The 13155-nt window shown below is 39.9% G+C and overlaps 1 long non-coding RNA gene across 1 annotated transcript; it reads left to right on the top strand.

Moving 5' to 3' along the window:
* The first annotated feature begins 1958 nt into the window (after positions 1-1958).
* On the top strand, positions 1959-2385 carry LOC122303294. Its single transcript, XR_006240651.1, has 3 exons — positions 1959-2027; positions 2118-2219; positions 2307-2385. It is a non-coding gene; the product is annotated as an uncharacterized LOC122303294 (long non-coding RNA).
* Positions 2386-13155: the final 10770 nt, after the last annotated feature.

Below are 13155 nucleotides of genomic sequence, written 5' to 3'. Positions count from 1 at the left end.
CCTGCTTGGTATGGCCAATTAACACGCATAATTGAGGTTATGTATTATGATGGGTCCCGATATGTGTTATTCAAATATGGTTGGGCAGACGTTGCTCGGGGTAGAGGTTTCAAGGAGGACGAATTTGGCTTTATTATTGTAAATTTTTCTCATCTAGTACACACTGGTAGTCGGATAGTTGATGATCCGTTTGTTTTATCTTCCCAAGTATCTCAAGTATTTTATGTGGCAAATGAAAGATGCCAAAATTGGGTCGTCGTCTTTAAGACAAAACCAAGAGACGTGTATAACACTGGTGAAGAGGAAGTGACTGATGACGATGAGGATGAACATTTCGACAATGAATATTGTATTAACACTTCCACGATGAAGCTATTGAACTTGGTATTGACAATGTTGTGGACGCGAAATGACATAGATGGAATGACAATCGAAACTCGCTAATAGTGTTGAGGTTTCGTTTATATTTCTATAGGCTTGTTTACATCAATTTTCTTTTATATAGGCCTCTTTAGTGGTACTGTTTTTGCTATATCGTTTTGTTGGTACTTGGGTTTTTTAATTTTGTTCTATATTTTTGTAAAATCCAGGTACTTTGATTGTTACTACGGTATTCCTCCGCTACAAGTGAGGGTTTATTAATAAATTCGGGCGGGGGTCACTAATGGACATGTGACTACCCTCTCTTTAATTGTTTTTAAAAAATATGATATCTTTTATCACATAAATCTATCTCATATCATGCTCAAAATATTATTATTTCTATTGATTTGCATATATGCAATTTTTTTTTTTTGTATAGGTACAATGGTTCCAAAAAAGAAGGCAAAGACTACCATACCACACTTGCGAAGACAATCTACAAGACTACAAGCTGTCCATAGTGAGACACAATTTGATAGGGCAGCCCATTCATTACCCTCTGTCGATGGGCCACCCCTTTCCGTTAATAGGATGGTGGAGTCATCACCTTCTATAGATTGTCCTTCACAGCCATTATTATCTTCACAGTAAGAGACTCAACCTTCTCCATCTAACCAAATGGGAGGACAACTATCCACACATACGGAGATGAGCAGAGAGACCGAGTCATGCACATCTGTACCAATAGCACCTAGTTCAGAAGCAGAAAATGTCGACTCGTGTTCCGACATTGGAGATCGCTTTGTCATCGTCGTAGGTATGTTTTTGTTTTTCTTACTTATTATTTATTTAGCTATGAATGAAGATTTACAAAATACTAACAATGTAACTAAATCCATTTTTGCAGATAGTAATGGCGATCGAGTAAAGAGTCCACTGCACTCGATTCCTGACATTTGGCATCTTCCAGAAGGGGAGCGCATTGCAATAGAGCTCAATCTTATTGGTCAACCTATAAAAAAGCAAGACGCAAAGGTGGTAAGGTTGGGTGGTCTGATATCGAAAAGTAATAAGTTGGTTCCAATAATTTACAACGATTGGAGGTCGGTGCCTAATACCATCAAGGAGGAAGCGTGGGGTCTTATAAATGTATGATTTTTTATAACATCATATTAAAACATTATTAATAATTAATAGGTATATTTTGAAATTTGTTTTTAGAAAGCTACTCACACACCTGTGTAAATTTATTTTGACTGTAGGGCAAGTTTAAAGTTCCTGATGACAAATTAGATGTATTCAAAAAATGGATACTAAAGGACTTGGGGAAGAAATGGAAAGACTACAAGCATGAGTTGAAGAAAAAGTTACGTAATGAAAAAGACACCTCTGCAGCACAAGTTGTGGCAAGGGCAAGTCCCGATATGGTGGACTTAGAGCAACTGGCAGAGTTGGCCAATCTTTGGTTCGATCCAGAATATATGGTAACAGTGCGCATATTTTTGTTATATATTTATAAAGTCAACCAGCTAGTTATTTTCATAATTCTCATAATCTTTGTGATATTGTAGTCAAAATGTAATAAAACCAAAAAGTGTCGTAAGAAGCAGGTGATTGTTCACAGCGGAGGATCGAAAAGTTTAGCAAGATATGCCCATGATGTGGTATTTATTTAATTAATATTTATTTATTGTTGAATATTTGTTAGTTCTTTGTTTTCGATATATGTGTTTAATCTAAAATATTGGAAGCAGAAAAAATCAACTGGAGTATTGCCAAGTCGAGCCCAGTTGTTTGTCAAGACCCATAAGAAAAAGGATGGCACACACTACAATGATGAAACGAGAAAGAAAGTGGTGTGTTTATTTTCAAATTTATTACTTTTTAATTTTAATGGATTTATAAGATGGAGAATAATGTGTATTTTTAATTGTCTATTATAGGTTGAGATGGAGGAACTTTTAACACAGGACACAAATCCTATAGAAATGGGGTCTGGAGGAACTATGACTTGGAAATCAGATGATATTTATTCGAAACTTATGGGCTTAGAACGGCCTGGAAGTGTGCGCGGTTTGGGGTTTGGGCCAACCCCTACAAGGCAAACTTGTCAACATTCACTACCAACTTCATGGTATATCAAAGGAAGAGTTTGATAAAATGCGGAACAAATTAACTGAATTGCGGAACTTAGTAAACACATTCGTGCATGCATAGGTGAGCACCTCACATATGTTTAGTTGATATCAGTTAACCCTATTTTGAAATTTTTGGACCCTAATTTGAATTTATATTCAGGCTTCAGGACAAAATCAAAATGAGAATGAAGAGGAAGAGAAAGATCAAGAGGAGGAAGATCAAGAGGAAGATGAAGATGAAGATGAAGATGAAAATGCTGAAGAGGAGGAAGATCAAGAGGAAGATGAAGAACAGGAAGAGGAAGATGAAGACAATGATTGAGGGTCAGGATTACAAGTTAGACTATAATTGAGTCTATATTTATGGTATTTGTCATATATCGACATTTGCTCTGTTTAATAGTATTTGTAACTTTCCTTAATTAAGACTAAATTTATGGTTATGCCATATATTGACGTTTGCTCTGTTTTGCTAAGTTGGAATTAGGATGGATTATAAAAGGATAACTACTGGATTATGCATATGTTTTACTACTCTTTTTGGAAGTTGTGAATCTTAGTATGATGTTTAACATATTTTGTCATAAAGTTCGCAAACGCCACATTCTTTTGAAAAAAATTAGAATAAATACGAGATCCATATTAAAAGATTAAATTTTTAATAATAGACTACTTTTTTCAAAAGGAATATTGTACAACACTTGCACAATTTTTAAAATGAATGCACAATACTTACATTACTGTATTATACATTACATATTAAATATTAAAGGAATTAAACGGCGTCACATTAAGATCTCGACGCGTGAACTCTCTTCTTTAATTCTATTTAACCTCCCTCCCTCTAGAACTGGAATGCGATATATGGCATTTACATGTAGGGCATCCTAGAAATTCAACTAAGATTTTGTGGGTATTTTCGTATCATTTAAATAAGTTTTTTTATTATTTTTATTATTTATTTTACTATCAATAAATTTATAATAGCCTTCATCGTTGACGCTATATATTATTACCGACGTCACAATAAATACTTCGGTGCATTTATCAATTACCGGCGTTTCATTGATCAATTTTCAGCATTTGGTAAACGCCGCCAATGCTATATAATTATTACCTACGTAACAATATAAACGCTGAAAAACTATTTATTTACCAGCGTAAAATTAATCAATGGCCGGCATTTGTTCAAACAAAATAAACGCCAAAACACTCAATACTTTATCGGTGTAAACTTTATCAATTATCGGCGTTTTGTGAAACGTTGCTGATGCTATATATTATTACCGGCGGTATATTAAAGACGCCGGTAAACACTGTTAATATAACGGCGTATAATTAATAAAGTATTGGCATTTGTGTAAACGCCACCAAAAATATATATTATTACCGACGTAACAATCTAAATGCCGGGAAACTACTAATTTCCCAACGCATAATTGCTATCTTGGCGGCGTTGTTATAAATGCCGCTAAACCTATACATTATTAATGGCGTAAAAATTTAAATGCTGGGAATTTCAATAATTTATCGGCGGAAACATTAAGCACCGGTAAATTTTTATATCTACCGGCGAAGAAACAAACACCACGGATAGAAACGCTGCCAATTTTGCTTTTTATTTTTTTGTAGTGGCATCTCATATATTATTGTTGAGAGTGATTGTTTGCTTCTTATTCAATCTCTTCAAAATGATAGTATGGGCGATTCTTTGTTAGGTGCACTGTTTGCAAAAGTTCAAAGGCTTAAGCATTGTTTTGTTTCATGTTCCTATACTCATGTTTATAGGGAAGGAAATTAGGTTGCTCATCTACTTGCCCGTAATACTTTGAAAGTTGAGAAGATTCAAATGTGTTGGGATTGTATTCCAAATTTTATTTCTCAAGCTATTTGGCTTGATCAATGTCTGCAATCATTTTCTCTAATGTAATGGATGATTTAACCCTAGATGTGAGGATTGAACCTCATTTCTTTTCCCCATCTTTTCTCTCTTTTCCTTTTTTCTTTTCCCTCTTTCCTTTCTTTTTTTCTTCTTTCTTCTGTTTCTTTCCTTTTCCTCCTGGTTTCTCTCTCTCCCAGCAAACACTCTCTCTCTCTCTCTCTCTCTCTCTCCATCTTCCATCTATTTCTTTGTCCTGCTGTAGCGCCTTCGTTAGCCGGTCGTGCGTCTCACCACCCCCACCATTCGACTCCCCTCCAGCCGGTGAACACCCCCACCAAATTTAAGCCAAAACCGAGCCACCGTTAGCCGCCATGAGCTTCTCCAAGCCACACTGTTTTTCCTCCATTCCGCTGCCATAGTTCCACCTTCGGCCACCATCTCTTCACCACTTCGTCACTGACCTCTTGCCGACCTAACCCACCCATTTCCAGCTCCGATCCGTCACCAGAGCAACCACCACGAGCTCAGCTCAGTTTTGGCCATTTTTTCACTTCCATAGCCCTTTTTATGGCCACCCATGGCCAACCACCACTTTCACTAGTTTCACTAACACCTCTAAACCATTCCCTATCAATCCCAACTCTTGCTTCATCTCCATTCAAAAGTTGATATTTTATAACCCACGACCACAGTGCTTTTATACTGTTACGTTCCTTTTTCACCACTTTTTGCAACGTCTTGATCATTTGAAAAATATTTTATAGCGCTATAAGTATTTTCTAAACTTCATTTAAGATTTAAATATATTTTTTATTTAACAATAAATTGTGATTGGTTGGTTATGCCGGACTGAGTCCGAGGAGTTGGGGTCGGATGGATTTGAGGACGGAGTAATTTATGTTTGAATGATTTGGATTGTTGGGTATTTTGTATCATGTCATTTGCATTACATGGTGCATGCATATACATGTGTTGTAAATTGAAAACTGGATTTTCACGTGTAAATGTATTTTTGCATGCGTGTATCACGACTCCAAGCCAAGATGTGGCATTATTCGGGTGGAGTTTCTCTAGTCACTTGGGAGGGGATAATATTGAATGACGTCCCCTAAGGTGTTGTTAGGCGACAACAGGCTCGGGCGATACGATAACACTATCGTGCCGACTTCGTGGTTCCTCGGTTGGTGGGGACTAGAGGATGCCTAGTCATGGTACGCGCTGAGTGCGGAGCGAGGTATCGCTCTTGTAGATGTCACATGCATAGTAGTTACTTGCGGTGTGGCATAGGAGCCATAGTGTATGGATGATCCCTAGGGGAGATCATGGTGTATAGAATAAATTGAAAATTGGTTTTGATATTGGATATGGGCCATTTTCTGGGAAAATTGCGAGTTTGATTAAAGGTTATTTGTAGGCCTTTTTCTGGGAAAATTGAGGCATTTTTATAAGTGGATTTTCGTGAACCAGTTTTTGGAAAAATGGTGGATTCTTGTTTTGGGTCATTATCTATGATAATGGCGATGATTTGTTTTAAAGGATTTATTGTGGGCCAAAAATGGGATTTTTTTTTGCGTGGAAGAAAATGTGAATTTTCAGGACACATGCATATGGTATCCTGTTCATAAATATTGTTGAGTTTTAATGTATTTTTATCTTGTAGGTGTTTGGATTATTACTTACCTGCTATCTTTGGTACCGTAGACTTTGATATAGATGAGAAGGAGAAGGTTGAGCCTGAGAAAACAGCTCCATCAAATGATTGATTTGGAGTTGCTTGAAATGTTGGAAATTATTTTCAGTGCCTTTAAATTATGAATTTTGGATTTGAGACAATGTTGAAACTTGTAGTATTTTATTACGTTTGTTTTAAGCAAGTTTGTATTTAAACAAAATTCTAGTACTTAGTTGAAAGACTTTTTATTACCGCTGTGTTATTTTTAAGTACACGTGTTGCATGTACACACACTTGGTACTTGACGATGGGATGCGTAACTCGTGTTGTCATCATCCCGACGCCTCAATTTCCACATGTCCGTCTGTAGGAGTTAGGGGCGTCACACCACAAACCAACTCCATCCTCACCACCTTACCAACCAAGTGACCGAAGCTTTATCCAAAGTGTAGGTCTCGACTTTGACCACCGAAAACTCGACTGCTCCAATCAGCATAAAGTTGGATGGTTCCAACTATGCCCTATGGTCCCAAGTTATCGAGATATATATCTACGACAAAGACAACCTAGGCTTTATCAACAGCGACTGTCCACCACCGTCGCCTGTAGACCCATCCTTTCGAAAATGGCATACCGATAATGCCATTGTCAAAGGTTGGTTGATAAACTCTATGGATCCGGCACTCATTGGCAACTTAATTCGATTTGCCACTGCAAAATTAGTATAGGATGCCATTGCTTTCACTTATTTCGATGGCAGTAATACTTCTCAAGTCTAGAACTTTGGTGATGTGTTGCACGTTTGCGACAAGCCAGTGGCTCCCTTGAGAAGTTCTACACCAAACTACAAGGACTTTGGAGGGAAATGATTTCCCCCGTACAAATCTAATGGAATGCACCACCGACATCCACCACTACAACAACCTACTCCAAGAGGATTGTGTTTACACCTTCCTTTACAAACTTGATGATCGCCTCGACAACATCCGCAGCGATGTGCTTCAGATGCGCCCATTTCCTTCCATCGAGCAAGCTTATGCTCATGTTCGCAGGGAGGCTCTCAGGAAAGCAGTCATGAGTGCTGGTGACCCTGACAATACCTCAGGTGTGGTTCTGGCAACCAAGGGGTTGAAACTAGGTTCAACCACCTCACCCTATATTTCAGTCTCCAGCCAGCCCACTCGGAAATCCACTATAGCCTCTAAGTCATGGATTGTTCCTGATGGAACGAGATGCTCCCACTGTGGCAACTAGCGCCACACAAGTGAGAACTGTTTTTTAAAAAAATGGCTACCCTGATTGGTGGTATGAGTTATAGGCAAAGAGAAGGACTCGGCTGGTGCGGATGCAAACACAGGCAAGGTGGTTGTAGCGGCAGTCAAACCCCACCTTTCCTTGATTCCCCAAGCTGAGTCATCCCAGGATGCAGGACCCATCTCCGATATAGGTAACTGTGGTTTTGGTTTAGTTACCTCCTCTTGTGACGTTGATCATGGTGCCTGGCTCCTTGACTCCAAAGCCACAGACCACATGACTTTTGCAGCTACTGATTTTACTACGACATCTCCACCGCAAATGCTAATGGGGTTGTCTCTCCTATCATAGGGGCCAGATCTATGTATCTGTATCCTTCCCTAAAATTTTCGAATACATTCCATCACTCTTGCATAAATTACTATTTGTTAGTCAAGTTACTACAAAATTAAATTGTGATGTCCTAATTTATCCTACATTTTGTGTTCTTCATGATATTCTCTCCAAGGAGATCATTGGGTGTGGTACTAAAAGGGGGGGCATATACTACATGGAAGATGTCAGCGTGGGTCATGCCCATCACATACAGAGTGATGGGAGGGAGTAACAAATCTGGCTATGGCATCGATGCTTGGGACATCCAAATTTTGGTTGTCTGAAACATTTACTACCGGATATTTTTTCTAATGTGATGTTGTCTGACCTTAAATGTAATACCTGCATTTTAGCTAAAAGTCACCGAACTTCCTATCTGTTAAGCACTATTCCCTTTTTTTTAGTTCACTCTGATGTGTGGGGTCCCTCCCCTATCTCTATTGGTTCTAGTGTTCGTTGGTTTGTCATTTTTGTTGATGGTTGTACTTGTATGACCTGGCTTTACTTGATAAAACATAAAGATGAAGTGTTACACGTGTTTCAATCATTCCATGCAATGATCCAAACTCAATTTTTAGCCAAGCTACGAGTTCTCCACTCTAATAATGGTGGCAAATATGTTAGTCAGCACTTCCGCACCTATTTTGAACACCATGGACTCATTCATGAGACATCGTGTCCTCAGACCCCTCAGCAAAATGGCATAGCTGAACAGAAGAACCGCCATATTCTTGAAACTGCACGAGCTTTACTTCACGGATACTAGTCTAATGCGATATCCACCACTGTACATTTACTAAACAGACTACCCTCCAAAGTCTTAAATTTTAAGACTCCTCTCCAAGCTTTAGTGTCCCATGTCCCCCTACCCACAGCCCTAATGCTCCCTCCCTGAGTATTTGGGTGTGTGGCTTATGTGCATCTTCACAAAAATCAACGAACCAAACTGGATCCGTGTGCTCTTCGCTACCTCTTCTTGGGCTACGCCATGTACCAGAAGGGCTATTGGTGCTATGATCCCTCTAACCGACGCACCTATGTGACTATGGATGTCACTTTTATGGAGTCTGACGCTTTTTTCCCGACCCGCAATTCTTCACTTTAGGGGGGGACACAAGATGAAAAGCAGAATTGGTTGCACTTTGACTGGCCAAACAATAAAATAGTGGAAGATGAAGCACCGAGCCAAGGGCTGATTGAGCCCACAAGGTTGAATGGGCTTTCAGAGCAAAATACACCTTTAGGAAATTATATGCCTTTGAAAATTGAACCAAGCTCCCCCCTTCCTCAGTACCTACAAACCCATCTCCTGATAATATCCCTGAGGTAAGCACTCTAGACACGCTTTCAAATATAAATGACTTGAATACTCCTGCTGGATATACATTGCCTTTCAGGGAAAATCGTGGCAAGCCACCGAATAAATACTCTCCTGATATTGAAGAACGAAGATCAAAGTATCCAATTGCCAACTACATGTCTACCAGGAGATTATCCAAACCCCTTAAAGCATTCGCACATGTACTTTCCTCAAGTCAAGTTCTAGCTAGAGTTCAGGAAGCCTTGTCTAATCCAAAATGGACTCAGGCAATAAAGGAATAAATGGAGGCACTACTAAAGAATGACACATGGACGATAATTCTGCTACCTGAAGGGAAGAAAGTAGTAGGATGCAAATGGGTATTTTTCATCAAACACAAGGCAGATGGATCAGTTGAAAGGTACAGAGCAAGAATGGTGGAAAAAGGCTATACACAGACCTATGGGGTAGACTATCAAGAAACTTTTTCACCAGTTGCGAAACTGAGCACTGTAAGGATATTGTTATCTCTTGTAGCTAACCTTGATTGGCCATTACATCAATTTGATGTAAAAAATGTATTTCTACATGGAAACCTTGAAGAAGAAGTGTACATGGACCTTTCTCTAGGCTACACAGCATCCACTAGAACCAAGGTTGTGTGCAAACTACAACGAGCACTATATGGATTGAAACAATCACCTCGAGCATGGTTTGGGCGATTTAGTCTGGCAATGAGGAAATATGGGTTCAAGCAAAACAACTCATACCATACACTATTCCTAAAGCACAAATTGGGCAAGGTAACCGTGTTGATAGTCTATGTGGATGGCATGATTTTCACAGGAGATGATGAAGAAGAAATATCCAGACTACAGAAGGAGTTGGCCACCAAATTTGAGATGAAGAACTTGGGAGGACTCAAATACTTTCTGGGAATTGAAGTTGCTAGGTCCAGACAAGGAATATTTCTTTCCCAAAGAAAGCATGTGTTGGATGTATTAACTAAGGTAGGAATGTTGGAGTGCAAACCAGTGGGTACTCCAATTGTTCAAAACCACAGACCTGGAGAATACTCAGATCAAGCACCAATGAATAAAGGGAGGTACCAAAGGTTAGTTGGTAAACTTATATACCTCTCACATACTCGTCTAGACATTGCATATTGTTACAACCCCTAGAAAAGTCACAGCAGGACAAGCCTCGACATTGCCCTTAGGAGGCAAGGACAGCACCTTGGCTAGCCCACAAGCATGCCTTGGCTCGTGGGGTGACATGCACGGGGCGCCCAGCATGCATGCATGCCTTGGCCCACGTGGTGGCACACATGGGGCAGCCTAGGGCCGCACGCCCATGCGAGTCTTAGTGCACTGGCCCATGTGCGCACCTTGGTAGGCGGCGTGGCTCTTGCACGCACCCATGCACCGCAAGGCCTTGCGCGGTACTTCCAGCCCACCCAACCACACTTCAGCAAGGATAGTGGAATGCCCACTAGGCATGCCATCCAGCGCACGGCTTCAGCCCATGACTTGCAGAGCAGGTTAGTGGCATGCCCACCAGGCATGCCACCCAGCGCATGGCTCTAGCCCATGCCTTGCAGACTCAATGCCTAGGCCAGCAGCCTAGGCCATGCCGTGCACCACCATGGCTCACCATCAGTAAGCCATGCCACACCATCTGACCATGGACCAACCCAAAGACCGTCGTGCACCCACTTAGCCCACCATGGGCCATGCATGCCACGGCTAGCCTTGGTCCATGACCACTATCATGTTATTTATTTTATTTTATTTATTTATTTATCTTCAAGGGACCTATTGGGGGTTTCCAATTTGTATTGCTTATAAATAGGACATATTTCACTTGCTTTAGAATCTTTTGGCAAACTCCTAGAGGGAAGACTATTGTTTGAGAGATCACAAACTGGTGCCTTGCACTTGGGCTTTTTGGGTGAAATTCATGAATCCCAAAGAGAGAATCACACTTTGCAATTTGTGAATAAGTGTGATTCATTCATCTTGTTATTTGCAACTTGGTGCAATTCGTGAATCCAAGTTGAGTTCTTCAATATATGAGATTTATTCAATTCTTGTGAAACTCGTGAATCAAGTATTGAATTATTATTGTTTATGCTTTTGTTCATTCAAGTTCATAAGTTTGTGCTTTTGTTCTTGAGTGTTCTTCATAATTTTTGCTTTTCCAATCCATCCAATCCATAAAATCTCCCAACCCTTGTGTTTGTCAAATTTCCATAAAGTGTTTGCTCTATCTTATTAGCCTTGGCCGAAATTCCCTTCCTTTGGGGAATTGAATTCAAATTTTGGCAATCCTTGCCTAATTTGAATTGTCTTATCCGCCCACTCATCTTGCCAATTAACGTTCCTATAATTTAGGAATCCTAATTGACCCATTCATCTTGCCAATTAAGGTTCCTATAATTTAGGAATCCTAATTGACCAAGCCCTCCTTCCACAGCCGACCATACACCTCATGTTTGACTTCCAAGATTTTAGGAAACTTTCCTAAAATCCCTCACAAGCCAAACTCAGCTAGCCCTAGCCTGCCACTCCCAAAATACTAAACCTTCATCCTAGCCGTCCATCATACATCTTCCAAACCCTAAACCCCATCTTCCAAGTGGAGCCAACCCTAGCCCACTCTAGTGCCGTGCGCCCATCACCATTGAACCCCACACAATCCCTTGCCCATTTCCATCACTCCATACACCCATCTTTGTCTAAACACTTAACCACACCATACTTAAGTGGTCATCTTGACCACTATTGCTCGAGAACCAAGCAAGAGAGGAACAAGGATTCGATCATCACAAGACCACCATTGGCGTGGAGGACTTATTGTCTAGGGACTTGACCAAGGTCCCTAACAATATGTTGTAAGTGTAGTCAGTCAATTCATGCATAATCCTAGTGAAGATCACATTGATGCTATAACCCGAATACTAAGATACTTGAAGTCCTCACCTGGGAAGGGACTTATGTTTTCAAATAATAGTCATTTAAGAATTAATGGTTATACAGATGCAGACTGGGCTGGAAATATCTCAGACTAAGGATCCACCTCTGGTTATTTTATGTTTGTTGGTGGGAATCTTGTTACATGGAGAAGCAAGAAGCAAAAGGTAGTAATACTCTCCAGTGACGAAGTAGAATTCCGTGGAATGGCAAAAGGGCTTTGTGAGATACTCTGGATTAAGAGACTGCTTACTGAACTAGGCTCCGCCTCTACTTTAGAAATGGATCCCTTTTGTAACAACAAAGCTGCTATTGCAATATCTCATGACCCAGTCCAACATGACCATACAAAACATGTGGAAGTGGATTGACATTTTATCAAAGAAAACCTGGAAGCAAAAATAATTTGATTCCCATTTGTGAAGTTCGAAGGCCAACAAGCAGACATACTCACAATATCATGAAATAAAAAGCAAAGAAATCAAGCTTAATACTGATGGGAGTAGCCTTGGTAATCCTGGTCCTTTTGGTGCAGGGGGTGTGATTCGCGATGATAGTGGAAGGTTACTTGATGCTTATTCTGTTTTTCTAAACTAGGGGTCTAATAATTATGCTGAACTTCGCAGTTTGTTGGAAGGTGTTCGCAGGTGCTATTATTCGAGTTTCTTTCGTGTTGAAATTGAGATTGACTCTTAGTTGTTGGTTACTTGGCTTACCAAGGGTGCTTGTAATAACTGGTATTTAGAATATTTTTGGGAGGAGTTACTTGATTATCTTAACTGTATGGATTATAGAGTGAATCATGTATTCCGTGAAGGTAATGTTGTGGCTGATTACCTTGCTAAGAGGGGAGCTGGTGGTTTAAATTCAGACTGGTCTGGTGAGTTGCCTAGTAGATTAAGAGGTCTTATCCATATGAACAGACTTGGTCTTCCTTATTTGCGGACCTATTAATGGTTTCCTTGGTAAGTTGTTTTGTGTTTTATTTTGGCCATTTTACCCTGTTTTGTTTGTGTCTTTTTTGCAGGTTCTCTTTTTAGTCTAGTTCATGTTTTTTCCCTTGTTATGGTTTGTTTATGTAATTTTGATTCAATTTGATTTAGTGTTTTGATGCCTGGGTTTTGGTTTTATTGCTTTATTTGTATCCCTCAGGTATCTTGTTGTAACCACGGTTTTCCTCCGCCATGAGTGAGGGCAAT

Source organism: Carya illinoinensis, chromosome 3 (assembly GCF_018687715.1).
Source record: "Carya illinoinensis cultivar Pawnee chromosome 3, C.illinoinensisPawnee_v1, whole genome shotgun sequence".
In the NCBI taxonomy this organism is placed as follows: Eukaryota; Viridiplantae; Streptophyta; class Magnoliopsida; order Fagales; family Juglandaceae; genus Carya; species Carya illinoinensis.
The sequence above is the reverse complement of the archived record's forward strand: the minus strand, read 5'-3'. Positions and strand labels throughout refer to the sequence as shown.